The following is a 16,383-nucleotide window of genomic DNA, read 5'->3' on the forward strand; positions in this document are numbered from 1 at the left end:
GGGAGATAACCATGAAATTTATAACGGATATATTTGGAGTTATTTCCCTTATATTGTCGTTTTCTTTAATTTATTTTGTCAAAAAAAATGTGTTTCTGTAAATAGAAATAAAGCAAAATCATTCAATAATTCATTAAATTTAGGCAAAAGTAATTGAGTTGTTTTAGGAGATCTTGAAAAACGTTGGTTTTGTTGATTTATGCTTGATGATTATTTCAAAATAAGTTGATGCTAATTCTGGGTACGTGCAAAATGAATGCCGATGCTCAAAATGTATAAACAGTTTGACCCTCACCCCCACCCCCGCTTTTAATTAAAAATTCACGCAAGATGAGGAAATTAAGCAAATTTAATGACTTTTTCAATATTTATAAAATAATATTTATAAAAATTATAGAATAGTGAACCCATGATTTTTTTTTTCTTCAATCTTAGTGGAAATGTATCATTTTGTTTTAAAAAATAAAATACACCTTTACTAAAGTTATTGTTTTTAGTAGTAAAAAACAAACTGAATGAATTTATTTTTGTTTTTTTTTATGAAAATAAAACATCATAAATTGTAACAATGAAAATAAGAAAAAATATTTTTTCAGATACATTCCGGAAAAAGCCTCTACATTCTGTATTAATAAATTTGATATAATTTGAGGAAAATTTAATTTCTCGAACTACCGAAATTATCCTTGAAGTAAGCATTCTTTATTTAATATTTTCACAAAAAATTATAATTGCAAAAACTATTTCTACTTTTTTTTTTTAGATTACATGTTTCGCGTAATTTTTATATGTAAGATTGTAATATTTTCCTTGCTTGAATGAACGTGAAACTTTCTGCATAACAAAATTTTTATAATCTTGAAAAATAATTTTTGTAATGTAAAAGCAGGAACACAGAAAAATAATTAAATTAAAAAATGGTAAGAATTTTACAAACGTTCACGATAGGAATGCACGAATGCACGGCTAGGGAAAAAAGAAAACCAGCACTTCTTATTTCCCTATAACTGCTTGCCGTCCTTTTTTAGACAGCCTTTTGACTTTCTGATATTTTGTGTTTCCATAGAATTCACACACAGATGACTTTGTTTTGGTTTTTCTGTAGCGAAACTAGAATCTCTCGCATTTGGAAGCTAATTACGCTTCTTTTTTTATATATACAAACAAGGTGTTTTTTTTGTTTGTTTGTTTTTTTTTTTTTTAATTCAATGCAATATTTTAGGATTTTACTTCACTAGTTATCTTTGAAATAGACCCAGAAAAGTAATATTTATCTTTCAAAGAATTTTTACAATTAATTTATTTAACTTCAAAATTTAACTAAATTTGTCAGATGTCGCCGTGAATGCATTTTTCATTACAAATTTTTTTTCACGTGTACAAATATTTTTCCTTTTGGAAATTAACTTTAAGTTAATCTTTCAAATACAATAAAAAAAATAGTTGTAAATCTACAAAAAAAAAAATGATGATAAAGTGGCTTTCAAAACTATGTTTCCCTATTTTTTTCTGCCATTACTGCCCGTACTTAGCTAATTCAAATGATATTAGTTTTCGTATTCTAACGTTTTCCTTAATATTTCAGTCGTTTTCATTTTTATCTGTGGTATCATCTCAGCCATCGCTCTGATTCCAATCGCCCCCATTCTTTTTTCAACATTTTTCAGTATTGTTTATAGCGCTCCTAATATGAGTTTCTATTTTTATATTCTTTTTTTTATATTCTTTTTTTTTCGCTTATGACCTGGTTTACCGTTTCGCCTTTCTGCTCACTGGTCTGCAATTTCTGTTTTCTTGTGTCGTGTCGATCATTGCTTTTATGTGGTGGATTCTAATTGTATTATATTATGCGGTTGTTATTATAGATGTTTTTGTTGTTGTTATTATTATTATTATTATTATTATTATTATTATTATTATTGGCTCACAAGGAGCTTTCACACAGGTCATCAAAGATCTTTCCTTGAAAACAGCCTGATGTGTTCCCTGCAAACTAAGTGACAACAAGTCTCCACAGATTTCCAGTACTCTCCACCTCTTTAGATAACATTTGCAAATAAATTTGCATTATTGCAACAGCTTCTAACCATTGATTTTTTGTTGGGAGCTGCTATTGATCTTCACTGGAATTTGAGTGACAATAAGCTTTCCCAAGGTCCCAGTTCTATCCAGCAGAGGTCTGGTCAGTGTTCTATCCTCAGTCTTTCATTCCTCCTTGACTCTATTTGGCTATTCAGTCTCATTCTTTTTTGTTTTTGTGGGAGGCGGGGCATTAATGTGTAATGGGGGGTTAGTGATGGGAGTTAGAGAACTTAGAGAAATGCGGATTCAATGTTCTTGGTTCTATGTAGCGCTTCATGTTTTATCTCTGCAGTAGTTTGTCTAGCCTGCGCTTGTGACTCCTGTGTGTTAGTCCCCATATTCAAGGGTTTTCCTTAATATTTCAGCTGTTCTCATTATTGTTGCTGGTTGTATTTTTCCAGTCATTCCTTTGATTCCAATTTCTCCCATTCTTTTTTCAAAGTTTTTCGGGATTGTTCCTAGTGCTCCTATTATTATAGGTATTATTTTGATTTTCTTCATCTTCCATATGCCTTTCAGCTCTGAGGCGTGCTCTGTGTATTTGCACCATTTCTTGTCTTCTTTGATATTCACCCTGTGGTTGACTGGAACAGCAAAGTTTAGGATCATTATTATTATTATTATTATTATTATTATTATTATTATTATTATTAAATAAATGAAAATGGTCAAAGAACTCTGGAGCTATGTAGTTAACAGGGACTCTGTATTGCAAACACCTGGTTCAAACAGAAAATATGTCATCGTGTCTCTTGGAGACACCCTCGTTCCAAACATTGGCACCAATTGGATCTTGCATTGTGTAGAAAAAGAGACATCGGTTCTGTCAAACGATCAAGAACCTACTACTCCGCCGATGTTGATACCGACCATTCACTCGTGCTGACACAACTCGATCTCTCGAACAAGAAACCTGCATCACGTAAGCCAAGACCACGTCATAGTCTCAACATGGCTGCAATGAAGAACAACGACAGCCTCAGTGCGTTTCATACTGCGCTTGAAAATAAGCTGAGAGATTCTGCACCAGCGGAAGCAGTGAACCTGGATAAATCCTGGGAAATCCTGCAAACTGCGATGCATGACGCTGCAGTCACATCCTTTGGAACCAAGAGGCCGCCTTGTGAAGACTGGATGGTATTATTATTATTCTTCTTCTTCTTATTATTATTATTATTATTATTATTATTATATTATTATTATTATTTTTTTTTTTTTATTATTATTATTATTATTATTATTGTTATTATTATTATTATTATTGTTATTATTATTATTATTATTATTGTTATTATTATTATTATTATTATTATTATTATTGTTATTATTATTATTATTATTATTATTATTATTATTATTGTTATTGTTATTATTGTTATTATTGGATCACAAGGAGCTTTCACACAGATCATAAAGAATCTCTCCTTGAGAACAACCTGTGGGGTTCCCTGTAAGCTGAGTGACACCAAGTTTCCCCAGTTTTCCAGTACTCTCCACTACTTTTGATAACATTTGCAAATGGATTAGCATTATCGCAACAGTTGGTTACCATTGATTTCTTGCTAGCAGCGGCCACTGGTCTCCACTGGAATTTAACTGGCAATAAACCTCTGCAAGGTCCCAGTTCTCTTGGCACTTGTCCACCGGAGGAATGGTCAGCGCTCACCTCTCGATCTTTCCATCCTCCACAATCCTTCCCAGCTATTTGGTATCATTCTTTTTTTTTTCTTTTTTTTTTGGAGTGGGGGGGGGTGATTGAGAAGAAATAGTGAGCTTGTAGGTATGTAGCTTCATTGTTCTTGGTTCCATGTAACATTTCATTAGAGATGAGAGATGCTGCTCTCATCGCCATTTGGTTGAGTAGTTCTATGCCTTTTGTTGTCTAGTTTTCCGTCTCTTATTACTAGTAGTTTGCACTTTTCCATACTTAACTCCATTCAGATATTATTATTATTATTATCATTATTATTATTATTATTATTATTATTATTTCTATTATTATCATCATTATTATTTCTATTATTATCATCATTATTATAAATATTATTATTATTATACTTATTATAATTATAATTATCATTAATATTATTATTGGCTCACATGGAGCTTTCACACAAGTCAACAAACGATCGGTTTGGAGACCTGTGGTGTTCTCTGGAAGCTGAGTGACAACAAGTCTCCCCAGACGTCCAGCTCTCTCCACCTCCTTCGATAGTATTTGCAAATAAATCTGCATCATCGCAACAGCCCCATACCATTGATTTTTCGCCGGTAGTGGGCATTAGTTTGTACTGGAATTTGAGTGGCACTAAGCCTCCCCACGATCCCAGTTCTCTTTGCGCTTGTCCAGCGGAGGTCTGGCCAGCGCTCTCTCCTTGGTCTTTCAATCCTCCTTGACCCTTCTCAGCTCTTTGGTATCACTTTTCTATTGACAATGATGAGACAATGGGGGGATGCATAATGGTGGTGTAGAACTTGTTGATATGCAGCTTTGGCGTTCTTCATTCCCTGTAACGCTTCTTTGTTATATTGTCTTGTGTTATTCCACACATTCTAGGGTTTTCCTTAATATTTAAGCCGTTTTCTTTATCGTTAGGCGTTGTATTTTTGCAGTTATTCCTCTGATTCCAATTTCTGACATTCTTTTTTCGAAGTTTTTTGGAGTTTTCCTAGTGCTCCTACTATTATCGGTACTATTTTGATTTTCTTCATCATCCAAATCTCTTTTATCTCACTGGCTAGCTCTGTGTATTTGCTTTGTTTCTCCTTTTCTTTCATACTCACCCTGTGGTCAGCTGGGACAGCAAAGTCTATGATTTGACAGGATTTCTCTTTCTTGTTAATTATTACGACATCTGGTCTTCTTGCTTGGATGGGTTTGTCTGTCTGTATGTCCATGTCCCATAGGATTTTGTGGTTCTTGTTTTCGAGTGCTGTTGCGGGTTTATGCTTGTACAATTTATCTGTATGCTCAAAATGCAGTTGTTTGCACAATTCCCAGTGCACCGCCCTCCTCACTTTGTCATGCCTGTTTTTGTATTCCTTTCGGGCCAGTTTGCTGCATTCACTTAGTATATGGTTTATCGTTTTGTCTCTTTGTCCACATAGTCTGCATTTGCTGTTTTCTTGTGTTTTATCGATCCTTGCTTTGATATGGTTGGTTCTTATCGAGTTATCTTGTGCTGCAGTTATTAGAGATCAAGTTTCTCGGTTTATATGTCCTTTTCGCATCCATGTCCAGGTGTTTTCGTTATTCTCAGCTTTTGTCATTCTTATGAATCTTCCGTGGAGTTGTTTCTCTTCCATTTCTCTTTTCTCGTTTTGTCTTTTGTCTCTCTTTTTCTGTTTTGTTGGTTTTCTCCGTGTCTCTCGCTGCCATAATTATCCTTTCAGTGCTTTGCATTATGTATTTTTCTAGTTCTTTTTTTGTGTCCTTCACACAGTCTTCTATAGAGATCAGTCCTTTCCCGCCGTCTTTCCTTTTCACGTAGAGTCTGTCAATATCGTCCTTTGGGTGTACTGCATTATGCATGGTCATGAGTTTCCTGGTTTTCTGGTCGAGCTGTCTCAGTTCTTCTTTTGTCCATCCTATAAACGGCCCAGAGTATCTTACTAGTGACACTGCCCATGTATTTATACCTTTATATTAGGTTTCTGCTATATAATTTCGTTTCCAGGAGTTTTCTTGTTCTCCTGAGGTATTCCTTTCCAATTTTCTCTTTCATTTCTGTTACTCTGATGGTGTCCGCTTCCAGAATTCCCAAGTATTTATAGTCGTCTTGTTCTCCTAGTGCCCTCATTTCTGTTTGGTTGGGTAGTTCCATGCCTTCTGTCGTTTCCAGCTTTCCCTTTTTTATAACTAGTAGTGCGCACTTTTCCATTCCAAATTCCATTTGGATATCTTGGCTGAAGATCCTGGTAGTGTTAATTAGTGTCTCTAGCTCCTTTTTGGTCATTGCAAAAAGTTTCAGATCGTCCATGTACATCAGGTGGTTCATTTTTAACTCTTTATTGTGGAACTTGTATCCGGTTTGGCACTTTCTCAGAATACTATTCAAGGGTATCATGGCTATGATGAACAGTAATGATGATAATGAGTCTCCTTGGAAGATGCCTCTTTGTATGTTAATTTCTGTTATGTGTTGTCCATCAGCTGTCAGTTCCAGTCTCCATGTTTTCATTGGATTTTCTATTACATTGGTGATCCCGCTTGGTATTTTATACATTTTTAGGCATTCTATTATCCATGCTTGGGGGATCCTGTTGTACGCTTTTTTGTAGTCGATCCATGCCATGGCTAAATTTTTCCTCCTGCTTTTTACCTCGTTTAGAATCTTTTGACCAACATAAAGCAGATCATGTGTTCCTCTTTTCCATTTTTGGCATCCTTTCTGTTCCTCGGGGATGAGTCCATGGTTATTCAGTGAATGGTAGATTTGTTCCCTCAGTTGTGCTGTCAGTATCTTCCACATAGTGGATAAGCATGTGATTGGCCTATAATTGCTGGGGACGGTTCATTTCTCTGTTTCCTTCTGTAGCAGTGTGGTTCTACCTTTTGTCATCCAGTCTGGCACGTTTGCTTCCTGTATACAACTTCTCAGGTTTTGGGCTAGCTTTTCGTGTAAGGGTGTGAATTTTTTGAATTAGTATGCATGTATCCCACCGTGCCCTGGTGCTCTCCAGTTTGCCATTTTTCCTATGGTTTTCTTTAGGGTTTCCTTGTTGATTTCATTCACTGTTCCTTCTTCTATTTGCTGTAACTCTTCTTTCATATCTTTCAGTCATTCGGCATTTCTATTGTGATCTTGTCGCTCTTCCTATATTTTACTCCAGTAAAGTTTTGTTTCTGTCGGATTTGGTTCTAATGTTTTTGTTTTTTCTCCGTTCACATTTTGGTAGAATTAGCGTTCATTAGTTTCAAATGTTCTGTTTTGTTTGCATTGTTCAGATTTATATCTATACCGTCTCAATTTCGCTTCTTTTACTTTTATTTTTTGGGCCAGTTCTTCATGTTTCTTGTTTAGGTCTCCCTGCCAGTTACATTTCCAATATTCTATTTTCTCCACATTCCATTCTTCCTGTTGATCATTTTGTTTTTTGTTTTTTGTTTCTGTATTTGGGTTTCTAGTCTTATTTCCCATCCACGTTTCATCGGTCTGCTTGTCCCAGATTGTTTTTCCAATTTGAGATTCATATTTACCATTTTGGCACCTGTGAGGTCTGTGATTGTGTCTGTTGGGATGTGTGGGAGGAGCTTGTTAACCTTGTCTGTTTCTGTTTTTAATTTTTTCTGCTCTTGGTTCTTTAACGATGGGAGTTTAGTTTTTTCCTCGTTCATGAACTGTGTTATTTTATTTATTTCATTTGCTTCATTCTCAGCTAGTTCTGTTTCATTGTTCTCGGTTTCAACGTTTGTTGTCTTCGGTCTTCGTAGATCCTCGGCCTTTGGTGTTTTTACTTGTGAGGCTTCAACTTGTGGGGTTTTTCTATGGGAAGTTCCGATGGGGGGGTGTTTCTTGTTCAGTTTCATCATTTATTTTTCTCTGAATTTCTGCTTCTGAGTTTCGGTGCCTTCTATTAGGACTCGTGTTAAAGTTAATGTCTAGTCGTCGGGCAGTTAGAGGGTAATGATAGGTATGGTAGTCACAGCCCTTTGCTAGTACAGACATACACGCATGTATACATATATATAAACATACGCAGCATTTCTGCCCGCCTTTGCCAACAAGGAAGCAGAAAAAAAAAAGAAAAAGAGTTCCTCTTTTTTTTTCTTTTTTTTTTTTTTTGTCTTTAAAGCCAGTCGCCCCTTCTGGTCTTTTTTTCTTGCATTTATGATAATGATAGAGGATTTGCATTAGTGGCATTTTAATGGACAGACAGAATTATGCATTTATATCGCAATAGAGACTGCTTCCTGAAATAAATTCGAAGCAATAATTAGCTTTTATTATTATTATTATTATTATTATTATTATTATTATTAAACAAAAAAAAAATATTTTCAAATTTAGTTGGACGTCGATTGCGTCTTGTCGGTTGACCAGAATAATCTCATGTGAGTAAAGGATTTTTTTTTCATTAATTTGAGAAGACTGCAAGGAGCATGTCGGTCCAATTAATAAAAACTAAAAGCAAAACAAAACAAAACAAAAAAAATATTTTCAAATTTATTCTTGTCGGTTGACCAGAATAATCTCATGTGAGTAAAGGATTTTTTTTTTTTTCATTATCATAATAGTAATTGCAGTAGTGATGATAATAATAATAGTAATAATAATAATTATTATTATTGTTATTGTTATTATTATTGTTATTGTTATTGTTATTATTATTGTTATTATTATTCACTGGGAGTAGTCACACAGGCTACCATCAAATATTTCTCCTTGAGGACAACTTATGGCGCTATCCGGAGTCTGTGTGACAACAAGTCACCCCAGACTTCCAGTACTCTTCGCCTCTCTCGATAACCATCGCGTTTGCATTTGTATTAACGTAACAGCCACTTACCATTGATTTCTCATTGAGAGCGACTATTGATCTTCACTGGAATTTAGGGGGCAAAAAGCTTCTCTAATTATTATTATTATTATTATTATTATTATTATTATTATTATTAATAATAATAATAATAATAATAAATAACAAACGAAACAAGAAAGCGTTTCTAACCAAAATGTTGATTTAAACTTGAAATTTATGGTTAAACAAGGAATTGTCTTACACATGTTCGGATGTTTTATGTTTCTGTCTTTGTGTACATTTTTTTCCCCGGCCAAAAGCGACAAAAGCGACGGAGTTTAAAAAATAAAAACGAAACAAGAAAGCGTTTCTAACCGAAATTTTAATTTGAACTTGAAATTTATGGTTAAACAAGAAATTGTTTTACACATGTTCGGATGGTTTATGCTTCTGTCCTTGTGTACATTTTTCTAGTCGTCAGCAAAATCAGCGGTGGAGTTAGAAAAAAAAATAGCAGAGGGAAAAAAAAACAAAAAGACCCTTTCTAACTGAAATTAGTATTTAAAAATTGAATTCACGGTTAAACGAGGAATTGTCTTTCACATATTTGGATGTTTCATGTTTCTGTTTTTGTGTACATTTTTCTGACCAAAAGCAACATCGGCAGAGGAGTTTAAAAAAAAAATAGACGAACAAAGTAAGCTTTTCTAACTGAAATTATTATTATTATTATTATTATTATTATTATTATTATTATTATTATTATTATTATTATTATTATTATTAATGTTCTTCTACTTATTATTATTATTTTTATTTTTGTTATTATCATTATCATTATTAGTATCATTATTATCATTATTATTGTTATTATTATTTAAAAAATTTTTTACTTTATTGGTTATTAATATTACCACTGATATTATTACTAGTAGTAGTAGTGGTGGTGAGGTTGTAATGGTGATATAGTGATAGGGGGACCTAGAAGTGTCGCGAGTTTGGTATCTCAGTTAAAACAAATTAAATATAACAACCTACTTTCAGTGATTGCAAGAGAAGAGATTGAATGGATGGTTAGGAATGAAATGAATAACAAAAGTAAAATTAATGAATCTAGCTCTGATGAAAGAACTGAGAGAGTGGAAGTGCAGAAGGGAAATGTAAACGATGATGGGAGGTGGACAACTGAGGAGGTATGGAATCCTATGGTTAGGGAAAGTAATGAGAAAGAGTTTGAAGGATCTAAGGCAGATGAGATCATTAACTCTGAGACAATGGAGCCAGTGAAAGGAGCAGATGTATGGAGAAGTGGTGATGAAGTTCGAACTTTGACTTCAGTAGAAAAAGAAGTACTACAGAAGTTAAGAGAGGTTCTTCTTAGAGACGATATCATAGAGATTCCAAGTATGAAGAGTAGTGATAGGCGGAAGGTGAAAAACGAGGTAAAAATAATTCAAGGAGTAATTCACAACATCATAAGAAAGAACATATCGATTACGGAACTTAAAAGGCTTCTATATGCAGCGTCATACGTTATTGCGAATCGTCTTGGCTTAATACAGAAGAAAAAGGGAAAAATGAAGGATAGAAGACCACACTGGCAGAGGCGGCTTGAAGAAAGTATTAAACAGTGGCGGAAAGACATTGGTAGAATCGAAGAAATAAGAAAAGGAGTTAAACTAGGACAGAAAGTTAAGGACGAGCTTTAAAGGAGGTATAGATTGCTGGAAAAGGGAACGAAGAACGTTCTAACAATGTTGAAAGAGAAGGTCCACACTGGTGGTATAAAAATTAGGAACTTTGTCGGAAAAAATGTTGCATTTCGGCAGAACAACCTTTTCCGGAACAATCAGTCTCAGCTGTATAAAGAATTAAATGGTAGTAAACAGGTGGGAAATAACAACACTCCAAATACAAAAGATGTAAGGAAGTTCTGGAGTGGGATTTGGTCTGTCGAAGGGCGATATAATGAGAAGGCTAGCTGGTTGGGAGAGGTCAGAGAAAGGCTATCAGAAATGCAGCAGATGAAGAGCGTTGAGATAACCATCGATGACATTAAAGCTGGCATACGAAGGATGAGAAACTGGAAGGCACCTGGTCCAGATGGAGTGATGGGCTTCTGGTTTAAACAGTTCCCATGCCTTTATCCACCTATAGCTGCTGCTCTGCAAAGGGTTGTAGAGTCGGGAGATGTCCCTGATTGGCTTGTAAAGGGAAGAACAACATTGATTAGGAAATATCCTGCAAAAGGAATAGATGCCAATAATTACACTTACATGTCTGCCATTGATGTGGAAACTGTTGACTAGAATATTTGCAGAGAAAATTTATGAACATCTAGAGAGTAATGGTGTTTTTCCTGACGAACTAGTAATTGATGAAGCAATAATGCAGGATGCGAAGAAGAAGAGAAATCTGAGCATAGCATGGATCGATTACAGAAAGGATGCGAAGAAGAAGAGAAATCTGAGCATAGCATGGATCGATTACAGAAGACATGGTTCCTCATTCATGGATACATGAAATACTATTGATGATGAAGGTTGCTGAGAATGTGGTAGGGCTTTTGGAGACAAGTATGGCTCAATGGAAAACGGTGCTGACAGCAAACAGAGAGGAGATGGGGCAGGTTGGCATTAAACGTGGGATATTTCAAGGAGATTCGTTATCGCCACTTCTTTTTGTAATGATAATGATGCCACAGAGCATTCTCTTGAAGAGAGAAAAACTGGGGTATAACTTTGGATCTGGTGACAGACGCCTCAACCATCTACTGTTTATGGATGATTTGAAAATATTCGGTAGAAATGAAAAGGAAATGGAGAGACTGGTAGAACTTGTGGGGACATACTCAGGAGACATTGGGATGGAGTTTGGGATTAGTAAATGTGCGGTGCCGGTGATGAAAAGAGGAGTAAAGGTTCATTCGAATGGAATAGTGCTGCCAAATCGAGAAATCATGAAAGAAATAGAAGATACAGGATATAAGTATTTAGGAGTGCTAGAATCGAAACTGTATGGAGGAAATCTAATGAAAGCAGTAAATGCATGGGCAGTCAATGTTTTGAGATACAGTGCAGGAATTTTAGAATTGTCTGACAAGGATCTGCATGCCATGGATATCAAAACAAGAAAAGTTTTAGCAATGTTTGATATATTTCACATTCGAAGTAGCGTAGCAAGGCTGTATCAAAAGAGGAAAGATGGTGGGAGAGGATTGAAAAGTGTAAAAGATTGTGTTAGAACTGAGGAGATGTCGTTGAAGAAACATGTGGTTAGAAGTGGGGAGTGGATGCTTAAGGTTGTGGCCAATGAAGTGGAGGTATGTGAGACTAAGGCTGATTATGTGAAACGTATGGATAGAGAAAGGGCAGAGGAACTGGCTAGGAAGAAAATGCATGGAAGGTCCTTCCAGGATATAGCAGAAGTGGCTGATGAAAGATCATGGCAATGGCTTAGAGCTGGGTATCTGGCTAAGAGTACTGAAGCTTTTGTTTGTGCAGCACAAAAGCAGGCATTAGGAACACGATTGTTCAAAAAAGTGGTTCTAGGAGAGGAAGTTGCTGCAGAATGCCGGATTTGTGGTAAGACCTGAGCAGGGTGTAGTGCACTGGCCCAGAGAGAGTACCGCAAAAGACACGATCGCATGGGACTCCGGATACATTGGGAGGCGTGTAAGAGGGTTGGGATGAAGTGTGCTGGAAAATGGTTAGAGGAGGTGCCTGATGAAGTGAGAACAAGTGAGGAGGATGGCAAAGTAGAGGTATGGTGGGACAAAAGTGTCATAACGACCAAGCAATTGGAAGATAATCGTCCGGATTCGGTCATCATTGACAAGGTTTCAAAAAACTGGCAGATTGTAGACTTCTCAGTACCCTGGGACAGGAATGTGAGAGAGAAGGAGAATGAGAAGTGGAGCAATTATGCTCCATTGGCCTTGGAGATAAGGCATATACACGGGGTTAAAACACAAATAATCCCGGTCGTAGTTGGTACACTAGGAGTAGTATCAAGTCGTCTGGAAGGACAATTGAAAAAACTAAAAATCCCTGATGTTTTAGGTGGCCTTTAAACCTCTGCAATTATAGATACCACCAACATCCTTAGGAACACCCTTGATCTTTGAAGCTCCTGGTTTGAAGCCGGGATTAAGGAAAATCCTCTGGAAATTAATCCCATCCCTTTCCAGAGAGACGTTCATAAACGAAATCAGAATTATTATTATTATTATTATTATTATTATTATTATTATTTTACCTTCATACATACATTCACTGACATAGGAAAAAGAAGTCTAGTAAAAAAACACTTTGCTTTTAACCAAAGACCAAGAAGTTTGTGGTGTTAGTAAAAGTTAATCTATTTTACTGTAAATGTTTTCAAACTATTTTTAAAGACATCAGACAATTTATGGCCATTTTTTTTAAATTCTAAGTTGACAAAATAAGTGATGTTTATTCATCTCAACAGCTTTTTTTTTTATTATTCAACAATTAATTTTTTTGTATTTTTTGTACGTTTATTTTGTTTAATTTTTTTCTCCTGTAATTTTTTTAATGTTTTTAGCAATAATTAATTCTAAGACTTACCCCCAACAATCGATTTTTATTCATTGTAACGACAAATATTTTATATATTTATTTTGAAATAAAATTGAAAAACTAAAAACCAATTGATAAAAAATCTTAAAATAAGTTGGAATAATTTATCTCCCTTATTTTTCATCCCAAAGTAAAAAAATGAGTTATCGTTTTTCTTTCTTTTTATTCGTTAAACATAAAGTGAAAATATTGACAAAATTAAGGAATTCCAATATCATATTTACTGTGTTTATTAACGCGAATAAAATTAAAATTAAAAACACTTGAAATCGGTGGGAGTGGGGTTCGTCTAGATTTCACAGAAGATGTTAATTCTGGGTAAATATTGTAGACATGGGCAAATCATAGACGTTTATGATCGCAGAATTCGCCTTCTTCAACTGCTGAACGTGTATTCGTCTGTTCTCTCAAGCAAAACGCCCAGGAAATGTTTTAGATATAGAAATTAAAATTTACAAATCAATTTCCAGTCAAAGAAAACCAGTTTATAAATGCATAATCCAAGGGGAATAACTTTTATAAAATAGATTGTAATTATTCCCCTTTGACAATGAAATTCGTAAATTATTTTTCTATAATGTAGGAAGGAAAAAGACATTTCTGTATTATTAGAATTAAATTCGAAATATTGAATTTCAGTTAAAAACCAGTGGTATTAATTGTCATGCCACAGCAATGAACATATCCAAAATTACGAAAACTATTAAGATAGAAAAAATTATGAATAAAAATAGTTTTTCAAGGCAATTAGCAAAAGTGGGGTTTTGCTAATCATTTAATTATAATAATTATAAGAAGGAAAATAATTATTTTCTGAAACTTTGACATTTTAGACCAATTTAACAATACACAGTTTTTGCTAATTGTCTTAAAAACTGTTTTCATTAATAATTAATTTTTTACCTTATCGTTTTTCGTAATTTTTGGATATATTTATTACTGAAGCATGATATTTAAGTAGATACCATTGGTTTTACGTGACATTCAATATTTTGATTTTCGAATTCCATTCTATTAACGAAGAAGCACTAAAAAAATGACTATCAAATTAGAATAGTTCTAAACTCCGCACTAAGGCTAAACTGAATCTGTTTTGTCGTTGGTGGAAGAAGTAGAAGAATAACCCAGAATATTGTTTTAGCAGTTGGATTTTCTCATTATTTACAAATCGACTTTGACCCCTCGTTGGGAATCAAGCAGTAGAAAGTATGTCACACTCCACAACAATTTTAGCCTTTTGAATTCAAGCAATGTTTCAATACATTTTCTTTAGGATGGACTCCAGAGTAAATCTGGTATTGTGGTGCATTCAATAATTTTGAAAAAGAGTGAAATAGACAATATAGAAATGGCAGAGGATGGCAAACAACACCCTCGCTCCCTATGTATTCAATAGCCTCGTGCTAATTTGTGAAAATATTTGGTTCAGTTTGTCACAAATAAATAATGCAAAAAATGGTGTCTGTTCTTAGATTGATCATCATCTTGACCGAGGCAATTTTAATGTTTGTCCCATTCCAGAATGCTCTTCCTTTTTCTTGGTGGGGGAAGAGGGAGGGCAGATAATCCTCACAATAAAAGTAAAAAGTAAATTCGTATGAATCGTCAATAACTTTTTTGACGGGCTTGATGCTATTGCTGACATTCATGCAGAAAGAACCACACAAACGTTGCCAACATCCTTTAGATTCAGTCGTATTATAGAAGAGATTGGACTCATTCAGCTCTTCAGTCTGTGTTGGTAGACATTTAATGAGCGCTAAAATGCGACCCTGCATTTAACACTGCAATTGTGGGGAGATCAATACATAGGGAACACACACACACACATATATATATATTCAGGTTTGAGGGGTTCAGAAGTCGATTTTTCTTTTTGGCGTCGAGAGGTTCTAGGTAGCCTGAGAAAGTCTCTTTGACTGAAACAGATGGCTCTTTGTAGCGACCATATGTAACTGTTTACCCTCAAATAATAATCGGTCCTGGATATAACCTTAAACTATATCCGATGGTGAGGCCCCAGCTTGCGGCTTTGGGGAGTGTGGAGCCACCTTTTAATTGCTCCCAGGTCCACTCTTACCCCGAGTGGTAGTACCTGTTAGGGGTCCAACTATGGGTTAAATAGAAACCGACTTAGAAAAACAAATATACTCTATTAAAAAAACGTCCTTCAAAATTACTGGATTCGGCATTAAATAACTTGAAAAGGGTTGATATGCCGTAAAACAAAAACAACCAAACAATCAAATAATAATAATAATAATAATAATATATATATATATATATGTATATATATATATATATAGACTATTATATAAAAATCACTTTATGTTTGTACATGTGTATGTGCATATGTGTGTGTATGTTAGTTCCTTCTCCAAAAACGGCTGAGCCTATCTTTTGCAAATTTAGCACAAAGCTAATTTATATGTCTGGCAGTGTTCTTAGAAATGTTTTGTACAGAAATTCATGCGATAAGTATCGAAAATATTGTAAAAAATCCGACCTTAAAAACAACTTTTATCTCTGATAAAAGAGAATATATTTTACAGGGGAATATTTTACATTACACCGGTAAGGGATATAATCAAATTTCAGTAATCCATTTCTTCTTAATAACTAGATCATTTATAATTTGGAGATATAGCTTAATGGTAAAGCATTCAACTACGGATCGAATGTTTAATTTTTTCTTATGAGTTCAATTTGCGATAAAAGAAGAGGTGCCATTTAAAATTGCTGTAAAACATTTTGTCATTTAGAAGTAAACATTAATCAGAAGTGACTTTTCTAGGACATTCATCACCAAACCCAAATATCAGCTGATGTGATACTGTAAACAAACACAGATGGATTTTAATCACTGAGATTATCTATATATTAATATGCTTGTCCATACGGTGTCACGTCATCATCATCGCAAACATTAATTAATGTGAATTATCTCCCTTTATTGTTCAATCTTTATTAATTAAAAATCATTAAACCCTTTTATTTCCCAAAACTTCCCGAACAACAAAAAAAAAAAAAAAAAAAAAAAAATTATATATGAACTGTCTATTTATGGTTCCGGATTATTTTAAAGACAATTATGCATAGAAGGTATCGTTCCACAGTTTAAATAGTATAGTATTTTACTTACATTTTTAACGATGTCTTCTGTTTATTATTGTAGTGTAATATGGAACGCTTATTCTATTTTATTCAGTAATAAATATATTTTTTACATTTAATGTTA

Source organism: Euprymna scolopes, chromosome 3 (assembly GCF_053919585.1).
Source record: "Euprymna scolopes isolate OS-2025 chromosome 3, ASM5391958v1, whole genome shotgun sequence".
Classification (NCBI taxonomy): Eukaryota; Metazoa; Mollusca; class Cephalopoda; order Sepiida; family Sepiolidae; genus Euprymna; species Euprymna scolopes.